This window comes from Pseudonaja textilis, chromosome 1 (genome assembly GCF_049901715.1).
Source record: "Pseudonaja textilis isolate UNSWEBS1 chromosome 1, rPseTex1.2, whole genome shotgun sequence".
NCBI classification, from domain to species: domain Eukaryota; kingdom Metazoa; phylum Chordata; class Lepidosauria; order Squamata; family Elapidae; genus Pseudonaja; species Pseudonaja textilis.
The window spans coordinates 117,030,786-117,044,639 of NC_141990.1; the positions used below are offsets into that span (position 1 = coordinate 117,030,786).

The window sequence follows — 13,854 nt, forward strand, 5'->3', positions numbered from 1 at the left end:
ACGCCATCAACGGCTAACAGCCAAACGTGGTTAACCCAGAGAGAAAGAGAGGATTGCAAACAGCCTCTCCTGAGCTGAAATCACTTGCCCACCACGGGCACTAAAACATTGTCTGCTGCCCCAGAGAGATTTTTCCACAGGTTGTTCAACCGGTCCCAGCACCATGAGTTCCAATCCAGTCTTCCCGGCATTCAAACCAGACGAGGAGAAGTGGGAATCGTATAAGAACCGCTTTAATCATTATATCGATGCAGTTGGCCTGGCGGATGCGGGAGAGCATCGGAAAAAATCGTATTTCCTAATCTACTGTGGAGCCACCGTCTACGATACTGCCACGGCGCTCGTGGCTCCTCGTGAGTTGAAAAACGTTCCGTGGTCTGAGTTACTTGAAATTCTCACTAACCACTATTCCCCCAGGCCCTCACAGATTGCCAGGAGATTCACCTTCCGTATGAGGAAGCAATCGAGCAAGGAGACCATCAATCAATATATGGCCGCTCTCAGAACAGCAGCACTGCATTGTGGGTTTGGAACCTACCTGGAGGACATGCTCCTCGATCAATTAGTCTGCGGGGTCAAGGACCTCCACCTGCAAAGGCGCCTTCTCGCAAAAAAAGACCTCAACCTCGCACAAGCAGTCGAGGAGGCCTTGGCAGCTGAGCTGGCAACAAACTCAGCCACCGAAATCCAGGGCCCAAGTGCCAAGCTGACATCACTTCCAGTCCACTCCGAGGAGGTGGTAGCAGAGGAAACCATCAGTGATGAAAACGAAGTCCACCGCCTCTCCAACGACAGACGGCCGCAGGTAGGAGCCAAACAAGAAAACATCGGTCCACCCAAGCACATCACCCTGTGCCTAGCCTGTGGGGGATCTCATCAGAGGGCCACCTGCAAGTTTAAAGGAGCCACCTGCAATAACTGCCATAAAAGGGGACACATCGCGAGAGTTTGCCAAGCCCCCAAAGCGCAGCACAAAGGCACCCTCCTCGCACTCGGGACCACAGAGGCAAGTATTGAACTGTCGCACGCACCACCTTGCCAAGCACACTTGCCACACTGTTAGTAAAATTTCTCTCTCCGTTTCCCTAGAAGGTAAACCGTGCCGCATGGAGGTTGACACAGGGTCAGCGCTCTCAATTATCTCGTGGAACACCCTTAAGAGGCTCCAACCAAGCCTATCCACTAGCCAGCTCCAGAGATGCCAGTTTGGCCTGAAGGACTACCAGGGGAAGACCATTCCTGTAATCGGCAGAGGCAAGTTTCTTGTCAGTTTTAAAGCTTTTAAAGGTCACCTACCTCTAGTGGTAGTTAACGGCAATCTACCCACCTTATTGGGGCTCGATTGGTTTCCCCATCTCGGCCTAGGGCTAACAGGAGTCCATGCTGTCTCAACCTCAGACACTGACTCCTTATTCGCTGTTTACTCAGATGTATTCAGCGAAGAGCTGGGGTGTTATAACGGTACCCCCATCTCATTCTCAGTTGACCCCCAAGCAGTCCCAATCAGGCTAAAACCACGTAGGGTCCCATTTGCTATTCGGCCAAAACTTGATGCGGAATTGGATAAACTATTAAAACAAGGGGTCATTGAGCCAACAGATTTCGCCAAGTGGGAGACGCCCATTGTTACACCCCTCAAAAAAGACGGTAGCCTGAGAATTTGCTCGGACTACAAGACGACAGTCAATAAATTCCTACAAGTTAGCGCTTATCCTGTGCCCGTCATCCAACACTTATTACACACATTCGAACCAGGCAGCATTTTTGCTAAATTGGACATGTCTCAAGCATATCAGCAGTTCCCTGTAGATGACCAAACAGCGGAACTCCAGACAATTGTCACTCACAGGGGTGCCTTCCGATGCAAGCGTCTCCAATTTGGCGTAAGTGTTGCCCCGGGTATTTTTCAATCCCTCATGGAGCGGATTTTGCAGGGCCTCCCTGGTGTAGTACCCTACTTCGACGACATTTTAGTCTTGGCCAGGGACAGACCCCAACTCTTCCAAAGAGTTCGAGCTGTGTTAGAGAGGTTCAGACAGCATGGCCTCAAGTTGAAAAAAGAAAAATGTGCCATTGCCACTAGACAGGTGGACTTTCTGGGTTATAAAATTGACGCCTCTGGCATTCACCCCCTGGAGTCCAAGGTTAAGGCAATCCACGAGGCACCCACTCCAACCTCCAAAACTGAACTACAGGCGTTCTTGGGGCTATTGAACTTTTACGCATCCTTTTTGCCCCATAAAGCATCAGTTGCTGAACCCCTACACAGATTACTGGATAAAAAGTCACCGTGGCACTGGGGGCACAAAGAAGACCATGCCTTTCACGCCGTCAAATCACTACTCACGTCAGAGGCGGTACTTATTCAATTCGACCCTAACCTCCCTTTAGTACTGGCAGCAGACGCCTCCCCTTTTGGAATTGGGGCGGTACTAAGTCACAGGCTTCCCAATGGCGCCGAGGCTCCCATCGCCTTTTTCTCAAGGACGCTCTCTGCAACGGAGCGCAATTACAGCCAGATCGATAAGGAAGCCCTAGCAGCTGTTGCAGCCGTGAAAAAATTTCACGAATTCCTTTTTGGCCATTTTTTCGAGCTGGTCACGGACCACAAACCCCTCCTGGGCCTACTAGCCGGGGACAAGCAGACCCCTCAAGTCCTCTCCCCTAGGATGACAAGGTGGACTCTCTTCCTAGCAGCCTACTCCTACAGACTTATACACCGCCCGGGTAAAACACTGTCCCACGCTGACGCACTCAGTCGCTGCCCCTTGCCGGCCCCGGCTGAAGACCCTGCTCCTGTCCACGCTATTTTCGAGATCACCCAGTTGGACCTACCCATCACTGCCCTGGACATTGCTGCTAAAACCAAGGCAGACCAAACGCTCGCCCAGGTGCTCGACTGGGTGAGGAGGGGGTGGCCGGGTGGCAATGTTGATAACAAATTCACACCTTTTAAGACTCGCATGCAGGAGTTGTCCAGTCTGCAGGGCTGTCTACTATGGGGCACTCGAGTGGTCATCCCGGCCTCACTGCGCACCCGAGTTCTGGAAGCGTTGCACGAGGGACATCCTGGCATCGTGAGAATGAAGGCGTTAGCACGCAGCTACGTGTGGTGGCCGGGTCTAGACGAGGACATTGTCAATTGGGTAAGTTCCTGCAGCATTTGCCAGGAATCCCGTCCTGCTCCCCCCATTGCCACCCCTACTAGATGGGAAAGCGCCAGCGCTCCTTGGTCCAGAATTCACATCGACCTGGCCGGCCCTCTGCATGGGAAGATGTTCCTAGTGGTCGTGGACGCCTATTCCAAATGGATTGACGTAGCACAGCTATCCACGACCACCACACTAGCAATCACCAACGTGTTAACACGCCTGTTCGTAATGCACGGGCTACCCGACTCCATTGTCTCCGACAATGGCCCACAGTTCGCATCGACTGAGTTCAGCCGTTTCGCTGCCAACCTGGGTATCCGCCACATTTTCACAGCCCCATTTCATCCTGCCAGTAACGGATTGGCTGAAAGGGCCATCAGGACCACTAAAGAAGCCCTGGCAAGGTTCAACAAGGATGACTGGCACCACAAACTCTCGCGGTTCCTGATGAGCCAGCACTCAACTCCTTGTTCAGTCACCAATAAGTCCCCAGCTGAGCTCCTGATGGGCAGGCGTCTGAGGACTGTATTGGACAGACTACACCCACAATACTGCCCTGACTCTCCCCTCGCTTCCACATCGGGGGTTAGACATTTTATCTTCCAGGAGCCAGTTTTCGCGAGGAACTTCGCTGGAGACCCCCTGTGGATCCCGGGCGAGATCGTAGCCGTCACCGGGCCGCGGTCATATCGGGTCAGACTGGAGGATGGCCGCGTCTGGAGAAGGCACATAGACCAACTGCGTAGACGCCTCAGCACCATCGCCAGCAGGGACCCAGAGGCACAAGACGAGGGGAGGCTTCATCCTCAGCCTCACATCCACATCACGCCCGGCGATCAGTTCACACCTACAGCCGGTTCCGAAAGCCCAAACACAGACAGCGGCGCCCAGACAGTTGACCAGCCCGATCCAGTCTACGGGAGCACATCCCCAGTGATCAACCCTACGAGCCCCGGGCAGGCCCAAACCGAGGGGCACACTGGTGACACTTTGCTGACTCTGCCTTCCCAGGCAGACCCCGGACGGACAGACGATGTTCCAGAGCTACGCCATTCCGGGCGCCAACATAAACCTCCTGCCTACCTCAAAGACTATGCATGTTCGCATCTGGGGGGAAGGGGTGTTATGTCCTGAGGACTCTAGGAGTTCTCACTCAGGTCCACTCACTTTGTGTGGGTGTTCTTCCCCCTTTCCTCATTGGTTGGTTCTCCCCAGCAGCCAGCTATAAAAGCAGGCTGCGGGGTCCAACCAGTTGCTGATTGCTGCGAGCCAGTTCCAGGCGTGGCAAGCACGGTCAGCCCTTTATTGTTATAATAAAGTATTGTTGCACTCGTGCTCTGGTTCAGCCTCTCATTGCTCAAACTTAACACTATGCAGAAGCTTCTTGCAGCCTTTGAGAGCCCTGGAGAACATTCTACACTCCAAGTGTTGTCTAACACCTCTTTCCAAAGCCCTCTCTCAATGCTCTGGGGATGTCACTGTGTTCCTGCCCTGCCCATCGTGGCCACTTCTTTTAGGATGTACCCTCCCACCCCAAATTATTCCCTGTTTCTGTTATCCAGAATAGCGGCCATTTTGGCTAAAATGCTTTTAATCCTGCAAGTACATATAACATCAACACACTGGAAATCTTTGCACTCCAGCAGAGGTGGTATTCAGCAGGCTGTGACCAGTTCTGGGTGGCGGGGCTAGCTGTCTAGGAGACAAGACGTGCGAGCAGATTTCGCTGCAAAGTACGATCTTTCAAACTTCATTTTGTGGGACCTTTCGGGGGTCAAAGGAGGCTCGTAGGGTTTCCAAAGGTGTAGGGGTGCCGAAGAATTTACATGGGCGGCGGTTCACGTGGGGAAGCGGAGAGAACCTGGATCGAGCAGACGAAGGAAGGACGATCGGCAGACTGTCCATAGAAGAAGACAGATGGTCATACTATTGGTGAAACAGTGGAGTGAAGGTGCATATAAAACAGACAGGTTTAACAACTTTAAAGCAGGGGTGGGATTCTACCAGTTTGCACCTATTCGCTAGAACCGTTTGTTAACATTCTAAGCAGTTCGGAGAACCTGTTAGAAAAAATTACTGGCCTAATCCTGTAAGGCAGGAAGGAAACATTCTGGTGTTGCTTACAGAAGCTGCCTCTCCGTTAACCCTTATTACATTCTTGGTAGGACTAGACTTCCTACCTCAGGAACATCTCTGGAGTTTTTTTCCCCTCCTTTTCTGGTACTTTGCTTGTGTGGAGTGACCATTCAAAGTTACAATGGCACTGAAAAAAGTGACTTATGACCTTTTTTCACACTTATGACTGTTGCAGCATCCCCACAGTCATGAGAGGCCAGGCAAGGAGATATGTGCCTCAATGTGAGTAATATTGAGTTGGCCACACCCAGCCAATAACATGACCACCAAGCCATGTCCACCCAGTCACATGACCACCAAGCCACGCCCACTACCTAAGCCACACCCACAGAACTGGTTGTTAAAAAATTTGAATCCCACTCTTGCTTTCAAGTGAGTAAAACAAAAAGGGGAGCCAAAAGTGAACGATATAGAGAAAACCCAGCATTAAAAGTCAGCCCTAGTTAACAACAGAAGGAGCGGCAAATTTAATGGCGGGCAAAGAGATTGGAAGAAGATAGGGAAGCCAAAAAAAAACCCCTGTAGCAGAAATTTTGAGTAGTTCAGAGACTGGCAAATACCGTCTCTGACTGGAGATTTTACAGTATCCTTCCCCTGTCATGCCCACCAAACCACGCCCACAGAACCAGTAATAAAAATTTTTGAATCCCACCACTGCACTCCAGGTCAATCTAACTCACTCCCAAAGTCCTGGGGGAGCTGAAATGAGGGTCATCATCTGTATTGTTGTCTTCTGCCTGTAGATGCCATTTGTATGACTTGATTGACATCATGGGAAAAACTTATTAAGAGCTTACATAACACACCTACAGACAGAAGCACTTTTCAGAAACCTCACTGGTGAACCAGTAGGGTTTCAATCAGACTTTGATGTGGCAGGATTCTTGACGGCCTTTGGGCTGTGTGTTGGAATTCACAATTTTCTCAGATAAGGTTTTTCACATTGTGTATGTGTGTGTGTATGTGTGTGTTTAAAAAAAGCAGATAGTGTGATAAAAGCAATGTATTCTAAGCTGTTAAAAGAACACATTTTGAAATAAAAATGGAACCAAGTCACACACAAATGATCCCTGACAAATATCAAACTGAGACATAGTTAGAATAGTGTGCTCAATGGAGCCTGAAATTCTAGAGCAGGTGATGTTCATCATACATACATAGCTATAACTATATCCCAAAGAATTTATATATACATCTCAAGGTTGAACTGTGAAATCCTTGGTGCTCTCTGAGCTTGGTTGATTGCTTGCAGACATTTCACTGCCCAACTAGATAGTATTATCAATGCAATAGAGAGCGGGCTTTGCTCCCTGTTTTTATACAAGAACTTGCCCTCAGTGCGATTACTACTGGTTCTGTGGGCGTGGCTTGGTGGGCGTGGCTTGGTGGGTGGGCTTGGTGGGTGTTGCAGGGGAAGGATACTGCAAAATCTCCATTTCCTTCCCACTCATGGGGGAAAGTTACTGCAAAATCCCATTCCCTCCCCACCCCACTAACCTGCTTTCCAGCTCCATTCTCCTGTGCAGGGCAACAAAAGAAGACCGAGCCAATCAGCTGGGACTCAGGAGGCAGAGAATAGATGGGGGTGGGACCAGTCAGAGGTGGTATTTCCGCTACCGGTTCTCCAGAACTGGTCAGAACCTGCTGAATACCATCTCTGCTTGTCCTGTGTTAGTGGGTAGAGTTTCTTCCTTGGTAATTCTGCTTGATAGTTTATTGGTGAAAATCTCTGTTTATCTGGGTGTTGGCTGTTTGGAGGGGAACCTTTCTGGTTTCCTTCTTAGTTTTTTTTATTGTTTTGTTTGAACAGTGTGCAATTATGTTTTATTTCTCTGTATCTGTTGATGGCTGATCTGACTGGTCCACCTTACAGGAATTCCTTAGCATTTTTGGATTTGGCTTGGTTCAGAATACTCTTTGTTTTCTGAGTTGAAATTGTGATTGAGCCTGTCCGTGTATTGTGAAATTAAGGGTTATTCACTGTGTCTTCTGAATACTATTTGGTGTCCACAGTTGCAGTTTATTAGTCTTCTGCCTGTCTATCCCACATAGCTATGTTTTTTTCTTCTTGGGCTACTGGGTCTTTTGATGTACATGAGATGTTTTGGAGGACTTTAGTTGGTTGATACCATGTGGCTACAATAATCCATGACCACAATTGGCAACCACAAACTTGTCTGTTATATATGATGTCATGTGAATGCTTTGCTCAATGACCGCAATCCCAACATTCCCTGATGCATTTGTTAAGTTATCTGGCACGTCATCAAACACATGGACCCCCAGGAAAGGAAAGCTGAACGCCTGGAGTGGGATAGATAGGCTCAACTCAGCAGCTGAAAATCCTCACGTCTGAAATCCAAGTAGGATTTTCAGCCCCTGAGCAGAGAGACGCTTCAGCAGGATACAGAAATGGAGCTCAACCCAATCACATTACATACCAGAGTGGTGGCATAATATTTTGTGATAGCTTTACAAGACATACTGGGCCATTATTAAACAAATGGTTGTAAATATCTGTTATTTCTGAGGATTATTTTTTTTTATATGCATGGCAGTGTTATCCTTTCCATATGTTGTGTTGATTGTACTTTACTGAATTAAATGATCAGGCATGTTGTTTGGTCTGCTTCCTTTTTCTGGTGTTCCAGGTTACTGAATTATGTTTATGCTTATGTGAATAAAGTTCTTCCACAGTGTTTCTCGTGGGAAGTGGGTTTCTTGTCTGAGTTCTTTTTTGACAGACTTGCATTTCTAATTTGCCATCATTTCCTCTGCTGATGAGGATATCCAGGAAGGGCAATGTGTGTTGTTTTCTCCTTCCCTTGTGAATTCCTTCATATTCCTTTGAAGATGTTATCATTACATATGTCTTTTCTAATTGTTTCTTTTTTTATTTCGATGATGATGAAGGTGTTATCTACATACCACATCCATACTTTTGATTGCATGTATGGGAGTGCTATAATTTCTTGAAAATTACATTCTCTCCTATTGGTCCTGAGAACGATGATCCTGCAAGTGTTCCTCCAATTTGTTGGTATATCTGTCCATCAAGCTAAAAGGTGACAGTGAGGCCATGGTTGATAGGATCCATGATTCTGGAGATTTCATTCATTGGCTCGACAGGCGTGTTGTGTACTACTGTTGCCATGGATTCTTTGGCTAATTCTGGATCTATGGTTGTGAAGAATGCTGTGACATTAAATGAAATTATGGTTTCATTTAATGTCACAGCATTCTTCACAACCATATGTGAAGAATGCTGTGACATTAAATGAAACCATAATTTCATCTTCTTCTATTTTTAGGTCTTTGCTGGAGGCCTTATAGTGGGGGGTTGACATATTCATTCCCCTCTATGAGATTTCTAAGCTTTTTTTAAAGTTCTTTGACTATGTCGTTAGTTGGGGTTGCTGGTACAGATACAACTGGACAGATGAGTATCTTGGGCCTGTATATTTTGGATTGTCCATAGAAATGTGGGAAGATGGGTCCATTATTTTTCATCTGCCACTGAACTCCTTTCGTGATTTGGAAACTGCTTGTATATGCTGTGGAAACTTCTGTGAGGTCTTTTGGTTTGCTTTGTGTTACGTATGGTTGGTGGGTCCCATAAGAACGAGGCTTGAGTAGTGAACAAACAGCTCTTTATTAAGCAGGAAGAATTCTGAGACAGGAACCCTAGCCGCGGCAGCTCTTTTTATAGAGCTGGCAGTGGCTAGGCAGCCAATGACAGTTCTTTGAGTTTGCCACGCTTGGTTGTAGGCAATCGCGGCAAACCCTATACGAGCCAATCAAGCGTGTTTTAAGCGTCCAATGACAGTCCGGCTTTTCTGGACCGATAGGAATGCATGTCTTCAAGCCAGCTTAATACGGAACACTTTGTGCCATTCCCTAACACTAAGCCAATTTCCTCTCATTTTGTGATTTCCCTCACTGCTCCAAAGTTGTGCTTATTTTCAAGGGGGATAATTCTACCACATCTCCATTCAAAGTCTTCAGAGCAAGGAAAGAACCATTTTAGATGAAACAGTTTTATATTCATTACCGTTTCTACATTGCCCACAGACAGTGACACAGTCCATTAGATTTCCATTTCCTGTACTGGCAACAAGTGAATAGCCATATTTTCCACAACATCAGTAACTTGATCGTGCACTCCAACAGAAGCTACCATCGAAAAATCATCTGCTTTACACCCCCCTCTCCCCAAATAAATTGGATTTTATGCATAAACTTGTTTTTAAAAATATTTCTCAGGATGACCCAATGAAATCTGTCAAATTATGTCCAGTGACGCGTACTCCTAAGTAAAGGCATGCACAAAGAACAGTTATTTAGATCACAGTGCGTGAAATTTGGAACGGTCTCCCTGATGTTAATAACATTTTTACTCTTGAATGCAACTACATTCTGGTTTTTAAAAAATGTAGCTTCAGATTACACTAACTGTGATGCTGTCTTAAAATGGCAAAAATAAAAAGAGTTTTATCTGAACAGAATCAACGCCATAATGTATGATTGCTCCAATATAACTTCGTAAGCAGCAGTATTCAGCACATAACATAGGAGGGGGAAGCTGTTGAATTCCATAGCATTTTCCTTACCTCTGAATCTTCTGTTCTTTCTGTATTTATCCATGGCAAAATGAATTCATAGTACATAAACATAAGAAAACATGCTTTCATAAATATCTTCAAGCACACTGTAAATTTCATACTTTTTGCCCCAGGCCATTGCATGTCATGACTGAACCTTGCAGAAAGCAAATGTCCTCTATGTACTATGTAGAGAAGCATTGATTGGCAACATCAATTTTCCTCTCTGAGTTCAAGCGGAACTAACTGTAACCCTAAGTTGGAGGAAACTAATAGTATCCTCCAATCGGATATTTCCATACATTTTACTTTGAAACGAAGAAAAGGTGAAATGAAAAAGTCAGTATCCACCAAACCATACTGATGCGCTTCGAATTGATTCATGACATCAATTTTCTATTCTGAGTTCTAGATAAAATGCATGTAAAAATCCCATTGGAGGATAAACCCACATTTCTTTTATTTATTTATTTGATTTGTCAATCGCTTACAAGATAATAGGTATAAGTATAAACATAGTTATGAATACATGAAATGGATACATATAAGAAAAATAAAAAGAATCAATAGGACAGGGATAGTAGGTATGCTGGTGCGCTTATGCACGTCCCCTACAGACCTCTTAGGAAAGGGGTGAGGTCAATAGTAGACAGTCTAAAGTTAAAGTTTTGAGGGAAGAAACCACAGAGTCAGGTAGAGTATTCCAGACATTGACCACTCTGTTGCTGAAGTCGTATTTCCTGCAATCAAGTTTGGTGCGGTTAACCTTGAGTTTTGTATCTATTGTGTACTCTTGTATTGTTATGGTTGAAGCTGAAGTATTCATTGACAGGTAGGACATTGCAATGTATGATTTTATATACTATACTTAGATCAGACCAAAGGTGGTGTAGTTCTAGGTTTTCTAGGTCTTGAATTTCAAGTCTGGTCTCCATCATCAAATCTGTAATGAAGGTGACTGTCGGAGGAGCGAGACCGCGTGGTAGACCTAAACAACGCTGGATGGACACGATCAAGGCCGATCTAGAGATCGCAAAGGCAGACCCGACACACGTGGCAGACAGAGAGGTGTGGAAGCAGTACTCAAGGACATTAGCGGACCTCGCCCGAGCGCGAGACAAACGCTGAAGAAAAAGAAGAAGAAGAAGAATTTCAAGTCTGGTGGCATAAGGTATTCTGCAACGAGTAGAGGAGTGGAGAACTCTTCTTGTGAAATATTTCTGGACTTTATCAACTGTGTTAATATCAGATACGTAATGTGGGTTCTTATTCAAGTATTGCTCTAGCAAATGTTTTGTATGCTCTAGTTAATAGTGTGATATTACCAGAGAAAAAGCTACATAGGATTAGGTTAACAACTCTTAATGCCTTTTTGGCTATGTAGTTAAAGTGGGCTTTGAAGGGTAGCAGTATTGTCTGTGGTGTTGAATAGCTTTACATCATCAGCGAAGAAAACACAGTTGCTCTTAATATGATCACAGAGGTCATTTATGTAGAGTATGAAGGTAGTTGCTCCTAGAACACTGCCTTGGAGGACACCACTGTTGACAGGTACAGAATTTGATAGGATGCTCCCAATTTTGACCATTTGTAGTCTGTTTGATGCAGGTGTCCAGAGATACCATAAGATTTTAATTTTAGTAGTAGTTTGTCGTGTACCACCGAATCAAAGGCTTTACAAAAGTCTATGTAGATTGCATCTATTGCTTTGCCCTGACTTGAGTTGTGTAGTCCATATGTTTTTGCAGTGTAAGAGTTGCAGATTACAGGATAGTTTTTTTCTGAAAGCAAATTGTTTATTAGAGAGTATGTTTGTCTCTAAGTGGAGGATAATGAATTGGTTAATAATTTATTCCATGACTTTACAGGTGACACAGCCTAAAGAGATTGGTCTGTAATTTTCAACTAGGCTGGAGTCTCCCTTTTTGAAGATGGGGATGACCGCAGCTTGTGACCATAGTTTTGGCAAGGAACTTGTCCTGAAAGATATTTTAAAGAATATGCTTAGAGGTTCGGCTATGACAGTGGATAGCTTTTTTAAGAAGTAGGCACATATTCTGTCCGGTCCAATAGATAGAGATGGTTTTAGATTGCATAGTGCTTTTTCAACATTGTCTTCTGTAAAATCGATATGTATTAGATCATTATAGTTGTCTGTGGTTCGACTAGGAAATACTGGGCATGATCCATTGCTGTTTACAAATACTGAGCCAAAGAATGTGTTAAAGAGGTTGGCTTTAATGGTGTCGTCATTGCAGTCTTTACCATTAGGTCTTTTCAGGGGTGGGATGGACCTTGAGTCTTTTAGTTTGTTGTTTACAAAATTGGAGAACACGCGGGTGGAATTGGTGCATAGAAGATTTTCCTCTTATTTAATATGATAATTGGTGCATTCAGTCTTTATCTGGTGGCATAAATTTTTATATCGGCTTTTGAAGATGGCAATGTGACTAGATTTGTTTTTCCGCCAACGTGATCTCTTTTTGGATTGAAACTTCCTTATTGTTATGGGTAATCTGTTTTTTTCTGGTTTGGGGAGTTGTTATTGGTACATATAGCTTGATGACTCTTTTGACTTCAAGTAAAAATATGTTGTAATGGTCTTCAACAGTATTGCATCCAGTGAATAGAAATGGCCAATCAAGGGATGAGAGATTGTTCTCTATAAGATCATAGTTGCCTTTTTTAAAGTTATAATTGGGGATCACGTCGTTGTGATGAATTTGGGTGGACATATGTTGAGACAAAGGTCAATCATGCTGTAGTCACTGTTGGAAAAGGTTTCTTTAATTTGTATTCCATAAATTAAATTCAAACTATTGCAGAAGTCGAGGCAGTTGTTAAGTCTAGTATTGTTGGTTACTAGTTCCAGTCCCAGATTTGTTACAGCATTGTAGAAGGTTGCATGTATGGATTCAGTTTTACATTTGTTTAGGGAAAAATTATTATTTTTCCAGGAAAAATACATGCAAAAATCCAATTGGAGGATAAACCCACTTAGGGTTAGGGTTACGTCCCCATGAACTCGTAGAGGAAAATCGATGTCATCAATGAATCCATAGTTTATAAGCTTAGGAGGGTTCTGACCTTTTCAGTTCACCTTTTCTACCTTTCCATGTAAAACAAACAGGATAATCCCATTGGAGTGTAAACCCACATAGGGTAAGGATTACATCCTACGGTGGGCATCCAAAATTTCAGCAGAGGGTTCTGTGCCTAGTTGCTGGGTGGGTGTGGGCCGTGGTGGGCGTGGCCTAGTTGGACTCCTGCACCACAGCAGCAGGGCAGGGCATTTTTTTCCCTCCCCAGCAGCCTACCCCTGACCCTAACTCTAAGTGGGTTTATTCTCCAATGGGATTTTTCCATGTATTTTTCCTGGAAACCTAGTGAACCATTTCTGAAAAGGTCAGCGACCTCCTAAGCATACCTATGAGCTGCCAATTCATTGGCATCGTTGATTCTCCTCTATGAGTTTATTGGGATGTAACCCTAACCTTAAGTGGGCTTATACTGTAATGGGATTTTTCCATGTATTTTTACTGGAAGGCTAGAAAAGCCTGATTGAAAAGGTCAACACTCTCCTAAGAATGTCTATGTGCTGTGAATTCATTGGCGACATCAATATTTCTCTAACAGTTCATGGGGATGTAATCCTAACCCTAAAGGGGTTTACCCTCCAATGGGATTTTCCCATGCTGGGTGGGCGTGGCCATAGTGGCGGCGGAGAGGTTGTACCTTTGCACTGCCAATTCATTGGTGACATCAATTTTTCTCTACAAGTTTATTGGGACCTAACCCTAACCTTAAGTGGGTTTACGCTCTAATGGGATTTTTCCATGTATTTTTCCTGGAAGGCTAGAAAAGTCAACATCCTTCTAAACTTACCTATGCACTTTGAATTCATTGGCAACATCGATTTTCCTCTACGAGTTCATGGGCACATAACCTATACCCCTAAGGGAGTT

The 13,854-nt window shown here is 44.9% G+C and overlaps 1 long non-coding RNA gene across 1 annotated transcript in view; it reads left to right on the forward strand.

The window, feature by feature from the left end:
* LOC148127783 (uncharacterized) overlaps nucleotides 1-13,854 on the forward strand; it is a 56,116-nt gene that overhangs the window by 25,844 nt on the left and 16,418 nt on the right. The gene's annotated exons all lie outside the window — the stretch shown is intronic.